This window comes from Protopterus annectens, chromosome 10.part0, assembly GCF_019279795.1.
Source record: "Protopterus annectens isolate FY-2018-M chromosome 10.part0, PAN1.0, whole genome shotgun sequence".
Taxonomy (NCBI): Eukaryota; Metazoa; Chordata; order Ceratodontiformes; family Protopteridae; genus Protopterus; species Protopterus annectens.
The window spans coordinates 1,417,350,488-1,417,368,155 of NC_056744.1; the positions used below are offsets into that span (position 1 = coordinate 1,417,350,488).

A 17,668-nucleotide genomic window follows, 5' to 3' on the forward strand; every position below is an offset into this window, starting at 1 on the left:
TCCAGTTTCAGGCAAGCTTCTAAGAAATAAGTGTCAGCAAGCTTCCGAGACAAGTATTTTTCAGAGAGACAGACATGTTAAATTCCACTGGTATCTGTTTAACCTGGGAACTAGAGGCAAGTGTCAAATAGTGATCACCTAGCTAACCCAGCAGTAATGTGTATTATTAATTTAAGAACCAACTGAAAGAGAGTCTGGGCATTTTGTATTTGTCTCTGGACCTGTAAACATTTCACCAGCACTTGCCATGCTCTGTAAGTAAGACTTGGATCACAGTATTTCTTAGAGATAGATTGGAATATAGTAATCAGTCTAGATGTTTTCTGTATTTATGCAAGACTGTCCTGCAATGTTTTAAAATATTTTCTGTGATTCTGAACTCTGCTGTCAGCATTGAGTTAATGAGTATCATCTTGTGCTTTTATTATTAAATATAGTTAAGCCTTTTAATTGTGGCTGGTTTTGTTTAGAGATATTTAAGCTCTTAAGAGTACTTGCATATGTATTTGGTGATGCTGCACAGGCCACTCAAACAGCCTTAAAGTCTTGGACACACCATTTGGCTAACAGTAACATTACACAGTGAAACTGGTCACCCTTTATAAAAGGGCCTTATAGTAGCTGGTAAGCAGTGGTTTGTGGCAGCTGGCACTACCTTATAGTCTGGGCAGAAGGGGGCATAGCTAGTGAACCTGTGCAGCCTTCCCGAGGAGTGTCTTGTGTGTTTGTATACAAGTATATAAATCAAATCTCAAAGTGTGTCTGCTACTTCGGCAGGGACACGAAGCACTGGTTGGACACAGAGGGTGCTGGGGGTCTTTGCTCGACCAGTCGGCTGAGATATTAACCCTATAGCTGTGCCAGTGGGGAGTCTTATTGGGGTCTGGAGAGGGAGGGAGAAAACGAGCCCCAGACTGACTGATCTTGGTCTGCTCTTAAGGGAAATTGTACCCTACTGTGTGTACGTATCCTCCCAATGTGCACGTCCCTCACTGCTGTTAGTGGTGAGATTGAGGCTCCACGATTACTGGGCCAGTGCAGGGGTGTCCCACACCTTAGGATCAAAGGAGTTGAAATATAAACTAAAAAGAAGCACACAAGCAAACAAAGGATCCCCTTCAAATAAAGTCTAGTGGGATGGCAGTTTATATTACTAAACAGGAACAGAACACTCTACAGAAATACAAGGGGCACAGATCTTTGTATAAAAAGAAGTTTAAATGCAGTTTCCAACCAGATGAAGCTAGGACTAAATGATAAAAAAGCAAATCTAGGACAGTGCCTCAATAATTAAGAGCAGGAAAATTTGTTTTATATGTTTTTTCTTTCGGCTGTTCCCATTACGGGTCGCCACAGCTAATCATCCGTTTTCATTTCTTCCTTCCTCTGCATCTTGCACCGTCACACCAACCACCTGCAGGTCATCTCTGACCCCATCCATAACCTTTATCTTAGGCCTTCTTTTTCTCTTACCTGGCAGCTCCCACTTTAGCATCTTTTTCCCAATATACCCAGCATCCCTCCTCAGCACATGTCCAAGCCAACACAATCAAGCCTCTCTGGCTTTGTCACCAAACTATCCAACCTGAGCTGACCCTCTAATATACCGATTCCAAATACAGTCTATCCTCTTCAAACTCAGTGCAAACCTTAACATCTTTAACTCTGCCATGTTCAACTCAGACTCCTACCTTTTTCTTAATGCCACCGTCTCCAACCCATATAACATAGCTGGTCTCAACCCTCTTGTAGACCCTTCCCTTTCACTTTTAATGATACCAGTCTGTCACAAATGACTCCCGACACTTCTCCACCACCCTGCGTGTACGCTCTTCACCTCTCTTCCACACTCACCATTACTCTGAACTGTTAAGTATTTAAACTTGTCCACCTTCGCCAACTCTACTCCCTGCATCCTCAACATTCATCTAGCCTCCCTCTCATTCACACACATTCTATCTTAGTTCTGCTGACCTCCATTCCTCTCTAGAGGATATCTCCACCTCTCCAGTGTCTCCCTCAACCTGGTCCCTACTGTCACGACAGATCACAATGTCATCTGCAAACATCGTAGTCCATGGGGCCCTCCTGTCTGATCTCGTCCATCAACCTGTCCATCACCATTGCAAATAAGAAAGGGCTCAGAGCTGATTCTTTGATGTAATCCCACCTCCATCTTAAATGAGTGTCACTCCCACTGCAGACCTCACCCCTGTCACACTACCCTCATACATATCCTGCACCACCCTTGAATACTTCTCTGTCACTCCCGACTTCCTCATACAATACCACAATTCCTCTCTAGGCACCCTGTCATATGCTTTCTCCAAGTCCACAAAGAAACAATGCAACTCCTTCAGACCTTCTCTATACCTCTCCAACACTTTCAGAGCAAACATCACATCTGTAGTGCTCTTTCCTGGCATGAAACCATACTGCCGATCTCCAATAGTCACCTCCCTTCTTAACCTAGCTTCCACTACTCTTTCCCATAACTTCATGCTGTGACTGATCAATTTTATCCATCTGGAGTATTATTCTTAAAAATTGGTACCAAAACACTTTATCCACTCCTCAGGTATCCTCTCACTTTCCAAGATTTCATTAAACAATTTAGTTAAAAACTCCACTGCCACTTCTCCCAAGCACCTCCATGCTTCCACTGGTATGTCATCTGGAACAGCCTTTCCATTCTTCATCCTCTTAATATCTGCCCTTACCTTCCTCCTTGTTTATCTGTTGCGCTTCCTGATTCACTATCCCCACATCATCCAACCTTCTCTCTCTCATTCGCTTCATTCATCAGCCCCACAAAAGTACTTCCTTTTTATTTGTTCTGAACTCTCCTCACTTGCAAGTGCGTTTCCCTCATCATCCACTATCACACTTACCTGCTGCACATCTTTCCCAGCTCAGTCCCTCTGTCTAGCCAAATCGGTACAGGTCCTTTTCTCCCTCCTTAGTGTCCAAGTGTACAACCTTTCATACAACTCTCCATATGCCTTAGCCTTTGCCACCCCTCACACAAATGCAATAAAAAATGTCCCGATTTGTAGAAGGCATTTAAATTATATCACATTGAATGATATTGGAGACATTATCAATACTTTTTCCACATTAATAAATGATGGAACATGGCCCACACAACTTACAGTAGCCTATTCAAATATCACAGAGAAAGATACAATTTGTGTGCTTAATAAAGTCAAATAAGACATGATCAATTGACCCCGATAACATCTCAGGGCAGTTTGTGCGCAATACTTCCCCTTACATTACAGTACTGCTCCTTCAAGGTTTAAGAATTTTGTAATGAATATAGAATTTGCAGACGAGTGAAAAAAAAAAAAAAAAAAAAAAAATGATATAAGCAGTCCCGATATATAAAACAGGGAAAACAAATAGATGCGGTCATTTGTAGACCAATCAGCTAAACTTGTTTCTAAAGATGAATTGCAAGACTGTTAATAAGATATCTAAATGACAACAGTCATAGTTAAGGTGCAGCACAGATTCATTAAGGAAAATTCAACTTTAACATCTTCTATTACATTTATGATCAACTTTCCTCAGAAGAGCTGTACAGTGTTGCATATAAATAAATCTTAAGAAATTTAATTGCATGCTACATAATCAGATCAGACAGCAGAAATAGTAACAGATATAAATTACAATATAGTAAAATGGACAGACTACTGGTTCAATGATAGGAAGCAGCGTGCTGTGATATAGGGTGGCATAATGGTTAAGGTTTACCTTGATTCTCGTATCGGGTAACTGACTAGACTTAAAATGACCCTCAAGGGCAGTTAGCCTAGTACTAATCTATGAACCTATAAGCAGAAATCTAAATTGGAAAAACATAACTAGTTAATATAGAGCTGTTGACACTTCCAATCACATCAAAATACTGGGTTGCAAAGTACAGAACTGTAAAGTTGTCATATTTGAAAATAGAGGGTCATAAACAGTGATGTGTGGCACTGAAATATGGGCTACAAGAATGGATCTACCATTTAAGACAGATAATAGTAGTACTAAAAGGTGTACCTGGAAATATAAATTAGGATGGACAATCATAGTTTAAATGTAGTACCCCAAAAATCTTAAAATTATCTATTAAATATGCTACTGAAATAGAGGTTAGGAAAAATGCATCTGGTAGGAATAATATTAATCAATGTGAGATCCAGAGATTGGATTATAAAACAGGAACCTGTAATAACCAACAATTCCAAAACTGAAGAAAAACAAACTGTAAAAAAACAAACCAAAAGGTTCCGAACCAGCAGGTGTAAAACTCCAAAGGTTTATTAGAAAATGTAAAAGTAAAGCGCTTTTAGTCTCCCTTAGTAGGAAGACTTCTTCAGACAAAGGAAAAAATCAAACACAATTTAAAACCCAAAAAAAGAGGTGTGTGTTACAAAATTACAAACAGCTGCCTTAATTGAACCCACTGACATACCTTCACATTTAAAGTTGAAAAGTTGTTTGCTAAAATGTATTTTAAGGGAAACAAACAGTATTTACACTTGATTAGGTTCATGAATCTTCACGAAGATATTCTTGGTTACTTTTATCAAGTTCATGTTTCTTTTTTGAAAACGTTTTTATGTTTGACACCCTGTCTACACCAAGTGGACATTTATTTATGCTTTTAATGTAACACAACTTTAAATGTGAAGGTATGTCAGTGGGTTCAATTAAGGCAGCTGTTTGTAATTTTGTAACACACCTCTTTTTTTGGGTTTTAAATTGTGTTTGATGATTTTTTCCTTTGTCTGAAGAAGTCTTCCTACTAAGGGAGACAAAAAGCACTTTACTTTTACATTTTCTAATAAACCTTTGGAGTTTAACACCTGCTGGTTCGAAACCCTTGGTTTGTTTTTTTTGACAGGAACCTGTAATACGCAATATTTTTTTTTGTCAACTCACAATGGCAGATATAAATACACTGGAATAAATACCTCAAAAAGGTGTATAATATTGTTAAATTAAACTATTCCATACAGCACATTAAACAGGCTTTTTTAATGGACAGGCTGTGAACTATTTGAATGAGGACTTTATGAAAAAAGGACACCTATTTTTAGTTCAGCTTAACAGAACTAAAAAATGTGATACATACCCAACTCAATTGATAACTAGGTATTAAAATAAACTTCCATTAGAAATTAGGAGGCCAAAGAGTATGGACAGATTTAAACCTAACTGGACACAAGCATAGGCGATAGCTGCACAGGTCTAGGAAGTCATTTCCAATCAAACTACTGACATTCTCATAACATGGCTTTCACCCTAGTCACAGTACAACCACAGCCTTGCTTCTTTCATCTTCAACCCAACCTACCAAAGAAGAAATTAAGACAAAATCATCTCCTCCACATTCCTTGATCTCTCTTTAAAGGCATCCAATCATTTGTAGTAGCTGACAAGTGAGACAGTTTCTTATCTTGGTTACCTACCTCCTTGCTGGCCTAGTTTATTAGCCACCTGTCAGACTGCCCTTCATCTGCTAACTGGCACTCTGCCTTCTCCACTTACTTGCCAGCATCCAGTGCTGTTCTCCAATACTCTTATTTGCCCTCTACTATTCAGTTTATTCATAAACAAATCATCTTTCTGACCCAATACCATGCTACGTTTATCCAATAGGCTACATCTGCTCAGCCTCCTCTTTATCCACCTTACAGACCATTACCCAAGAAACAATTCACCTCCATTGAGACTTCACTGAAACAAACGCAACTATTACTAAACCCTACAGAAACTAAAGCAATGCCTTACCTTCAGTCCTAAATCACATTCACATGAAATGTCCAACTTTGACATTTCTCCTCTCTCAATATTCAAGTGGAAGTATTCTCTCAATCCAACCTATTACCAACTCAACTAGTATTCCTATCTATTCACAATGCTGTAACAACCCACAATAAACTATTCTGTTCTTACAAATACAAGTGCATCCCAACTAAAAAAAAAAAAAAAAAAAAAAAAAAAAATTAGAGCAATGCTACAACAAAACTACAAAGTTTGCTGCCAAGATACCCAATGTCTGGCCTCTCAAAAAAATGAACTTGCTGGAATTCCCTAATTTCAGTTAAAACTTGCTCAACAAAACTATTTTCCTGATGAAATGCACATCCCTTAACTCTAATACAATGGTACATTCCTCAAAGACCTCTCCATTCTAAGGACATAGACCTTGGCCTAGTCTAACGACAAAAAATCATGCAACATTTTTGGAAACTCCTTATATTCCATCTACATATTAATGATGTGGAACAACATTCCCACCACCACCAGAAGGACTTAAATTCTTTGCTCCTGGCTTTGTCCCTGTACTTGCTCCCCAGGCCAATTCATGTTTCTCTCAAATTTTTTACTGTTCCCCGAACTCTTGAGTTCTTCTTAAATAATACCCCGGTCATCTTTAATCCAAGATGTGTTACTTACTTGGTAAACCATACATGAATGGGAAACAATGTCTTAAGGAAAGACCCATCCAATACGACTAAACACTTCCCTTTGCAACAAACAAAATATATAATGTAGAATTGCAATTATTACTACCAAGTGTACATACCTAAAACATATGCAATCCCAAAACTTTAATGAAAAACATTTTTTTTTTCCCCAAAAAATTCACCCACCTTTAGAAGCCCATTACATAAACTCCTATCTGACACTTTTAAGAAAAGAAAGAAAAGTACTAAAACTAAATTACAACCCTACTAAAACTTACCTAGAACACAAACATTGTTCAACCTCACTCTTCCTTACAAGTCATCTTAAATTTCTTAAAAAGTAGCAGATGCCGCTTTAGCAAATCAATAACCCTCATTTATATCCTCACCCTACTACGAAACTGGACTCTAAGAACAAGTGCCGTGCTGAGCACTTCAAAACATGTCACAATCAAGTCTATCCCAAAAATTGCTTCTCCATTCTCAGCAAGTAATTACTGCCCAATTACCATCCTCTGTCCACATACCAAAAGTTCAAAAAATATATGTATTTTTAAACAAATACTCCTATACTGTGATAATATACTATTCCAAATCACAAATAGAGAAGCTCTTGCCCAAGCAGAAAAAAAGACCATAGATCTGATGCAGTCTTTACTGATCAAATATGTGTCCCCAAATCTATCAACCACTTCAATCGGACCAACTTTCAGAATGCATTTTTTTTTTCATACTGTCACACCAAAACAACTCCCTGCGATGCCCCACCACTGGCCCAGTAATCAAGGAGCCTCAATCCTCACCACAGGCAACAGTGGAGGTTTTACACACTGGGAGGATGACAAGTATACACACAAAAAGTGCAATTTCCCTTACGAGCACACAGAGACCACAGTCAGTCTGGGGCTGGTTTCTCCCTCTTTCTCCAGATCCCCAATAAACTTCCACTGGCACGGCTACAGCGTTGAGATCTTAGCTGAGTGGCCAAGACCTCCAGCACCTTCTGTCCAACCAGTGTTTCGTGTCCCTGTTCAAGTAGCTGACAGACACACTTAGATCTGGGTTTATACACACACAGGTTTACTAGCTGCGCCCCCTTTTGCCCAGACTATAAGGTAGTTATTACTGCCACCAGCCAACTCTTTATTAGCTACTTTAAGATTGGACACCCTTTGCTAACGGCCTTACTGTGTAATGGTACTATTAATCTAAATGGTAGTTTGACCAAGACTATTAGGAGTGGCTCAGTGTCACCAAATAAATATGCAAATACTCCCAAAACTTAAATATTTAAACCTATTTAATAAATAATATTTAAACCCATTTAATAATAAATAATAAAAGAGCAAGAAAATACTCAGTAAATATAGTCACAGTAACTTATTTATTAAACTTTTTTTGACCGGGAAAGTCCACTGGATCAGGGACCCATTTTCAGTGGAGGCATAACATTTCAACTAAAAAAATTTTTTAGTTTTTTTTTTACAGAGGCAAATTATATGGATAGAAGTTGAACTAAAAAAAAAACATCAAGACAAAAATGAATGCATAGCACACATTGACACAGATCAATTTAAAGGTTAAAATAAATGAACAAATACAATGCAAAAATAAGTCAGTATGTTTCACACAGGATTACAAAGAGGAAGGAAAAAAAAAAAAAGAAGAGGTAAAGTTAGACAATTAAGTGTTGACACAAAGGTGAATAGACCATTGCTAAAACAGTGATTTTCACATATAGTGACAGAAAGAGTGGAAACTCATGACAACCTGTTTGCACAAGCAACAGAAAGGAAAGCAGTGAGAGATTAGGACATGGATTTACATGAAATTAAGGTAGTTTTGGATTTAAAATGGGTACAGACCCGATTGTTAATATAATGGGAGTTAAGATTTAAAGGTATTTAAGGAGTCCAGCTGAGTGATGAAGGAAGGTAGGTTGCTCCAGAACTTAGTAATCTTATAAGAATATAGGCTGTGACCAGCTCTCTTGTTAGGTTTGGACATACTTGAAAGCTGCTTATGTGAGGAATGTAGGTTACGTGTTGGGATATAGGTATGTAGGATAGGTTGGAGTGATGGGCAGTTAAAAGGCTTGTACAGGAGTTTATGGGCAACTGTGAGTTGTGTGTAGTGTAGGCAGTGAGGAAATTAGAGCCAGTTTAATTCTGAGATGGCTTGGCAATGATGTGATTGCCTGGACATTCCCAGAGGTAAATTTTGCTATTTTGTAGTAGCAAGATTCTAGTTTATTGCTCAGTGATGTATGGAGAACTTCGGAGTTCAAAAATCATAGGAAATATTTAAAAACATTGCAGGACAGTCAAATAAAGAAAACACTGAAGCTATACTTCACTATATTTCTAACTGTATCGAAGAGAAATTACTGTACCCTTGTAAACTTATATAGAGCAAAGCAAGGCAGATGTGGCAAGTGGGTTTTCCAGCTGACGTTGTCAGGTCAAAGACAAATACAGAATGCTCCGTCTCTCAGAGTTCTTAAATTAATAATTTAAATATTACTGCTGGGTTAGCTTGCAGGATGACATCACTTCTTATCATCTGACATAGTTCCCAAGCTAAATCCACATTGCTAGAAAATGCCAGCCTTCAGCATCTACCTGTGAAAAATACATAGCCCTTTAGATCTTTGCAGCTGCTGGAAGACATAAAATAGAACACTTGAGACAATGCAGAAGGCTCCCTAATTTTTGACATCCTGTCTCCTTGCTGCACTGAAACCATTTTTTATGGCACAGCTAAAAAAAAAAAAATTAATTTCAACTATTTTTCTAAAGTTTTGCAAGTTAACCTTATTTGTTCCAATTACCACTGTTAAAATACATACACCCAAACAGTTATAATATAGTGTATATACACATTTCTGTTGAAATCCAGCAGGGTACACTGGTCACACCTCTAGGCTCAGTACTCTGCAAACCCTTTTCACACAACTTCTGTACCAGCAGTTTCATATACACACAGCATACAGTTCTAATTCATTTACTTTCATAGGTGTGTACTAGGCCAATTCCCCTGGAGCCTTTATAAGCCTAGCCAAACAAAAAATATTGCCCAGGCACTGTGCCAACCAATGTTAATTCACAGTGCTCCTATCCAGTAGGGCAATTAGAATAATCCCTGAAGTTAACTTTGTTACCCATCCACCACTCGTCAAGATTTCTCTTGAAGAGGGCCAGCGAGGTGCTCTGCTTGACATGAATGGGAAGCTTATCCCAGAGTATGGGCAGTCTTTGGGAGATGAACCTGTCCCTCCAGCATGTTCTGATCTCTGGAGCGTGTGGCATGGGGGGATTGGGATTTCTTTAGGTGTAACATTTCAAGTAGGGCTGGGTCGGACATGGCTTTGTAAGTCAAGCAGAGACCACCTCCAAGTAGGCAATAGACTGAGAACAGCTGAAGTTTGAGTCTGTCCATGTAAGACATGTGTTTAAGGTCTAGGATCCTTTTTGAGAGGTACTTTTGTGGCCTCTCCAGCTGTTGTAGGAGTCTGGTCAGGTACATGCCAAATGGGGTGTTATATTCGATGATTGGTCTAATGAGGGATGATGACCTCTTTATTCCTGGAAGCAAAACCTTTGGTTATAAGATGTGCCACGTAGAAGGACTTTCTGATCACAGTGGCAAAGTGGTGGTCAAAGGTGAGGTGGCTGTTGACCTGTGTGCCCAGATCTCTTATGGCCCCTCCAGTGTTTAGTGGGCTCCCATCAACATGGTAATTCATGGGAACTGAGTTTTTTTTTTCCAAAGGGGATGATGACATTTTTTTGGCGTTAAGCTTCAGGCCATGGTTCAGACACCAGTCATTGGTCTCCGAGAGGCCCTTTTGTAGGATACCTGCATCACTTGGGGGAGTTGATAATGACTCCTAGCTTGCAGTCAGTGAACTTGGTCAGCCAGAGTCCTGTGTTAGCCTGGACTTTAAGAAGTAGATGCCAAACAGGAGTGGGTCCAGGACAGAGCCCCGTGGGACTCCACTCGTGACTGATGGACAGTGACTTGGGAATCCACAACTTTCACTCTGTGGGTCCTGTCTGTGAGCCAATTTGCAACCCACCTAGTGATGCAAGGACTGATGCCTAGTTTGGTAAGTGAGTGGAGAATGGTATCAAAGGCCTTGGCCAAGTCAAGGTAGGTGTGTATGCACTGCCTTACCCTCATCCACAGCCTTGGTGATTGCCTCAAAGAAGTCAACCAGGTTCAGCAGGCAAGATCTCCCCTTGATAAAGCCAAACTGTGTGGGGTCAAGAGTTTGGAGATATCTTTGTTACGCAGGTCCATGATGATGCACTCCATAGCTTTGCACACCAGACTCGTCGGGCTAATGAGGCGATAGTTCCCAGGGTCTGTAGCTGCAACCCCTTTATGAAGCAGGATGACTGTAGCAGTGCACCACTCATTGGGGACATAGCCTGAGGTAAGGGAACAGGGCACACAGATGTGGTGACAGCTCGTTTTGAAGCTCATGTAGGACGCAGCCAGGGATATTTATTAGGTCCCATGGACACTGTATTCTTGGCTTTGGACAATGCAGCTTTTACCTGTGCTGCAGAAATGGTGGGTACCAGGCTTTCTTGGTATTGTGAAAGGGCCCGGGGGGGGGGGTAATCTCTGCCATTATGTTGGCTATACCTGTTGGCTCAGTATAGGAGATGCCATTGTGCAATAACTCAGAGCAAATCTGGGTATTGCCTTTGAAGTTTCTGATACAGCTACAGAAGGGCTTTGTGGTTGTTTTTGGCGTCAGCCACAATTCTGCCTTCATAGCTGGCTTTAGAGGATTTGATAAGGGATCTCAGCTTTTTGTTGAGACTGATAAGGTAGGTTTTCCAGTCTTGTGACTTCATTTTTTTCTGCAACAGTTTCTTCCTTCGATGGCTCTGAGGACCACCAGATTAGTTCTATTTGGTATGGCAAGGTCCATGTATTTGTGTACATGCTCGTCCAGTGCATTGGTGTATGATTCAGCGGTCATGCAGCTATTTTCCATTGGCATGGGTGCCGATCAAGTTAGCCATCTCTGTTTTTAGGACCCCAAAGTCAGCTTTAGGGAAGTTTTTCAGGGTGGTGACCTTGGCAGGGGGATGTGTAGGTGAGATGGAGATTGCCATGGTGATCAGTTTGTGGTCAGATTTAATCAGGGAGGAATTTACTATAGGTGTGGAGCAATGGTCTCCCATGTTGGTGATAACCAGGTCGAGGATGTTACTTCTAGTGGGGGGGGGGGGGTCAGAATGAGCTGGTCCAGGGCACTGGAACTGATAAAATTCCAGAAAGCGTTGGGCCTGTATATTGGTACTTGAAAAGTTTTCAGTTGATGGAGGGGTAGTTGAAATCACCCAGTATGAGTGTATTGGGTTGGACCTCGATAGATTCCAGGGTGTTTAGGAAGTTGCAGCGAGTCTACGGACATGGTTGGGGTTCTGTAGCAGGCTATGACTTGTATTGGTATCTTACCCAGTGTTAGTTGTACCTGAAGTATCTTGGATGCATTATGCTGGGCTACCAGTCTAGAGGTGTGCATATCCTTTAAGAATATGGAGAAACCACTGCCTTCGGAGCTTCCGGACATATTCTGGGGCAGAACGGTATGGAGCGAGTTGTAGCCTGGGATAGCAGGGGTGCTTTCTGCCTCCTTAAACCAGGTCTCCATTACAGCACAGATGTCGACATTCTCCATTTTGAGGAGAGCTTCGAACGAGTGCATCTTGAGATTTAGACTTCTAGCACTGAGCAGCAGGACCCTCAGATTGCATTTGTTTGTAGCAGTTATGATGAAATCTTGGTCACTGGAACATTGCCTAAAAAGGGCACTATAGGGGTGGCAAGAGCCTTGGCCAGTACCCAGAATCCCAGGGTTGACAGATGCAGGCCGTCTTTGGCAAAGCACTGAGGTCTGTCGATCATGTCGACCCAGGCACACAGATACTGGATCCCCTTAGAATGACACCAGAAACTTAGCCATTTGTTGAAGTCAATCATTTTCTGCTTGTACTAGGTTATCATTCTGGGTGATAGTAGAATACTGCTCAGGACTAGGGTTATACCTGCCTGGGCCACATAATCCGAGAGTTTCATCACATCTCTTTTCATGTAGTCCAGAGAGGTACGTCTCAGGTCATTCACACCCACATGGACAATGACTGAGTCAAGGTTGTACTTTTGTGGAATGATCCGAGTGCATGTGTTAAGTGACAGATCCTGGCACCTGAAAGACAACTGACCATCACCTTCTCCTTGTTCAGCCTAGTGAGTGGGACATCAGTGTGCCTCACAATTGAGCCTCCTAGGATTAGTAAATTTGGCAAAGTGTTTTGCCTTAAGGGCTTGGATTGAGGGGCACACTGTGGTGGTGAGCTATGCATTCTGTGGTTGGTGCTTTGGTGGTAGAGTGCGTTTCTGTCTCTGGGGGGGTCTCTGGGTACATTTTTATTGACAGCCTCCACGAATGTAGGTGTATGGTTTGTGTTTCTATGTGTGGGTTGTGATGGTTGGCGTTTTGGAGGGATGTATGTCTGTATGTTCTATGTAGCGAGTTGCAGGTGTTGACCTTCTCCTCTTGACCAGCTAGTCCGGTCTGGCTGGAGCATGCACTGTTTCCAGTTTGGTGATATAAGTGCATCTCTCACAGGTATAAGTGTTGGGAAATAAGAGGAGAGGGTTGTCTGTGTACATTAGACAGTTGCCACACTGTCTCAGAATGCCCAAGCGCACCAGGTTAGCAGGAGAAAGCACAGGAAAATTTGTAACAAGCATATGAATCATGTTAATACTCACAACCGACAGTTATTTACAAAATTCCAGATAGCTGGGCTGGCATTCTTTCCTTTTGTTACACTCCCCATACCACACACGCATACACAGGTAGGTTTGTTTTGGCCTACTGCTTTTTTTAGTATTCACCAACGACCTAACTGATTACCTTATAAAAGATGATATTAAACAATCTGCATATAGATCCAGAAACTACAGAAATATCATATTCAGAAGGTAAATAGAATTAATCAATTTGAAGTTAGTATAATGCATCTAGAACAAGTTCATTCTTGTAACTGGCAGGTAAATTACTAACCTTATCACAAACTATTTTAAAACAACTGAACGACAAGTGCCATTACTCATACATGCTGATCCAAAAATAAATTCTTTCTTTCAAACTGAAAAATAAAAAAAAAGTTCTAAAATCAGTTTAAACATTCCAGTACAAATCTCACCTTCTAACCTTGCACCCATCTCAACCAATAAACCACTTCCCTTACTTAGAATTATTGCTGGATCACATTTGTCATACAAACAGTTGACAAAGTCCTGCATCAACTTAAAAATATTTATACAAAATATCGCACCTTCTAACCACAGAAGCAAGAAAAGGCATCTCTGTCAACATCCTTATCCTTTTACCTAACTTAGAACATCAATTACCAAGCCATAGTAAGATCCTCTTATAATGCAATCCATTCTGCAAATAAATAAAACCCAAACTGTGCATTTCAAATACCTCTCCAGTGCACATCAGTGCCTTATCCTACAGGAAGCAAACTGACATTCTTCATGAACACCTCAATCCTAAAACTTCTCAGCAACTGTTACTGGCCTTCTCTAACTGACAAATTAAAATAAACACCCACATAATCACTCCAGATTTTAGAAAGCTTTTTTTCTATTAAAACTTGCATTTAATCTAAACTACTACTGCTATTAAAATGGCATTCTACATCAATGCCCCTGCCAACAGGGACAATATTTCTCCTGATGTCAGGGGAAAAAAAATTTACATAGTGATTTCCCAAAGACCATCTAAGGGAGACTTGTAGATGCAAATGCCAGAAGGGCTATGGTAAGAATCTACGTCTCCTCAAACACTACATTAAGGGGTGAGAAAATAATTCATTAATCTTTCCCTCCGATTGAAATAGCAGTAAATCTACTCTTCGATATACATGGCTGTATACAACTTATACAATGTGCAAAGTGTTTCATTAGTAAAGAATAAACAACTCTGCATTTCGAATAAACAAAATGTTCTGAATTCATTGAGCATGACAAAGCTACTGCTGATAATGTATAAACTCACTGTAAACCGCCCCTATAACTTCAGGCAATGCTGTAACTGTTCTTATAAATTTTTCTTATCTTGCAACTATGTTCACTTGTGTGTACATACCCATTTGTCTCAGTTTTTGATGGAAAAGGATCTCTAGATTTGTCCTCATCTAGTCTTGTAAAATATTAAAGTACTTTTAAGTCCCTCCTGAAATAATGTAATTTTGAAGTTAGGATTTTTTTTTATTATTATTTATTTATTTTTACAAGAGGGCAGATTATAACATTTAAATATCATTTAACTTATTAATGAATTAATTATCAAAGTAACGGCACTGGATAAACATAAATCTCAACCTTCCATCTCAAGAATGCGGAACACTTCAATTAAAAAGCCTGTAGGATAATTAAAGTATGCTACTTTCTGCTCATAAAAAGATCTTTGATTAATTAATACGATCGAGTGCCATGTACCATGAATATCAGTTAGAAAAATTCTCGATACTAAATGTTTAACAGACCCTTAATATGGAACTTCGAGGAACGTGAACTTTTTTTAAAGACCTCAAATGAAGAACGTTCTTCTACTGAGGTACGCTTTAGATTTAAGCATATACAGAACTCCCAACTTATCAAGAAAACACTAGGAAGCATTATTTTACAAGAAATAACCAGGATTTCACTACTTAAATAACCCACAAGTTTTCAACAACATTCACTCATAAGCAGAAACGGGAAATCAATTTACAAGTAATTTATAATAACCTGGAAAAAAAAAAAACTGTCAGTACAATTGGAGGTTTCCTCCAGTCACCAGAAGTTACTTCGTGGTTAATCAAAGCAAACAACTCCCCAACACCTGCTTGCATACGCCAAAACTAATCTGAAACTTGCACAGTATACATCAACAACAGCGGTTAACCTGTAAAGGAAAGCGAGAATTTAAACTGTACACCACGAACGACCATTGTGTTGAGCTGCACACCCGTCATAATTATGAACTACTATACATGTATACAGGTTTACTGCAAGAGTGATGCAGGTAAGTATTATGATCTTATGCAGGCTTTAGCAAGCATTTTTCCCCTTTCAAACAAGAATTGCTTACGCTTTCAGTCGCGTTATAAAACAAGCTCTTAAAAGCCGGCTGAGTTGGCAGGTCAACCTAGTAAAACTCACCTTAAACAGAAAGTACAAGTTGATCTTTGGACGGTGCCTTTGTCTTAAAAAACAAAAAATAAACATATTTTATGAACGCAGCATGACGTCTTTTAATCTGGCTAAAACACCTTAGGTCCTTTCCGCATTAGCCAGACTCCAAACACCAGTAGCTGATCCTTTATACCGGTTTGAAGGGAGCTTCTAGCAATACTGCTGAGCAACAACGCCATACTCAATTGGCTCTGCGGTTGTTAAGCAACCTGTAACCTCTTTTTACACTGGTTCTAGCTCGAGGGACACTGAATGTTGGTTAAACAATATGTGGCAAATCCACATTTCTGGATGTTCCATGAAAAATATAAATAGGCTGCTTAGTGTGAAAGAAGTGACTATGTTTTGGTTTACACTTGTGGTTCTGTCGTCAGCAGGCATTATATAACAGGTTGGTTGGGGAAACAGCCCTCATCTAGTTATCTGAAATACCTTCCTGATGGACGTACTGTAATTTGGAGAGTTAGCAGTTTCTTTAAGATAAACTAAACGTGTCCTGAGCTTTTAGGAGTAACTGGGCGCGGTGATGTTATGAGCTTATTCAATTCGATTTTAATGTACTCTCCATCTCGACTGATGTTACTTATTGACTTTAGTCGTGCCTGTTCCTTCCTGAAATCGGCGCCTTTAGTGAAGGTTGCACTTTTCGTCTGTTTTATGAATAATGCGCTCTTGGTGTATGCTCAATTTTACTCACAGAGAGTAGCAGTAAGTTTTTTTATCGAGTTCCTAGTAAGAATAAGTTATAAATATTTCGACTGAAGTCCATCTCAACCACAAACTCATCTGGTTAGACTAAGATCCCAGGTTTACATTGTAAAATTTGGGGCTGTTCATGTAAAGTGTCTGTAATGTAGTGTAGAGAAAGTTTAGTTTTGTAGTCATTTGAACAGTTACAATCCAAGCAGGAGGTCTGCCCTTTTTTGACAGAAATCCATTTTGTTTTTTTGCAGTGTTTGTTCTTCCTTCGGTGAATGTTTGAACTTGCATATTTTACTGGTGAATGTTTGAATGAGAGTGTTATTTGCTAGTTCATAGATGAATGTACCAGGTAGGAGTTTACCTTATTAAGACTGTGATGTCAGGTAGTGAGTGCCAGCTGTGCCAGAGGGACTACGGCAGTGTATGTGTAACATATGCCAGCCTAGCTAGTTGGAGTTTTATAAACTATTATGTCACTTGAACATCAAACTGATTTGTACGGATGCTTGTGTTAAAAATGTATTTGAATACTAGTGAGAGATTTGAGATGTGCACTGTTTTTGGGACCTGACAAGGTACTCATCCACGTTCATCTTGCCTTGGTTTGATTAGTAACTAGGGAACAGTGACTCTTCTGTCAGTCAGAAAAATACCAATGCAATTAGCTAAAAGTAGTTTTTCTGTATCTGTCTGAGACTTTCTATCTGTGTTCTTTTTTATATTTCCTGTGATTGCAGCTCTGGTGTTTTATTGTAAGTAGATATTCGGTATTTTCATATTTTTTACTGTTAAAATTGTGGCTTGTGTTTTAGAAAATTATTTAACATTTGACAGTACTTGCATTATTAATTTGCTGGCACTGTGGCTTCACATTCCTTAAAGTTTTGCTTTGTTAAACACTACCATTGTGTGAGTATTAATTTTAATAAGTGTAATTGGTTACCCTGGTAAGAGCCTTAAAGTAGCTGGCTTTGGGCATTCTGGTGGCAGCAGATCTCGCTTATAGTCTGGGTGGAGGTGGGAGAGCAGGTAAGCTGTGCCAGCCTTTCCCAGATGTGTGTGTGTGTGTGTGTGTGTGTGTGTGTGTGTGTGTGTGTGTGTGTGTGTGTAAATCAAATCTCAGAGAGTGTATGTGACAGCTACTTTAAATGGGGAAGCTGAGAGCATTGATTTCATAGAGAGACTGGTGGAGGACTTGGCTTGGAACACCTGGCTAAGGACTC

At 39.7% G+C, this 17,668-nt stretch overlaps 1 long non-coding RNA gene across 1 annotated transcript in view; it reads left to right on the top strand.

Annotated features, from left to right (window-relative positions):
- Positions 1-16,009: 16,009 nt before the first annotated feature.
- The window catches only part of LOC122813622, a 48,389-nt gene continuing 46,730 nt past the window's right edge, over positions 16,010-17,668 (top strand). The window contains exon 1 of the long non-coding RNA XR_006366715.1: positions 16,010-16,134. This is a non-coding gene — a long non-coding RNA (uncharacterized LOC122813622). The remainder of the gene's footprint in view (positions 16,135-17,668) is intronic.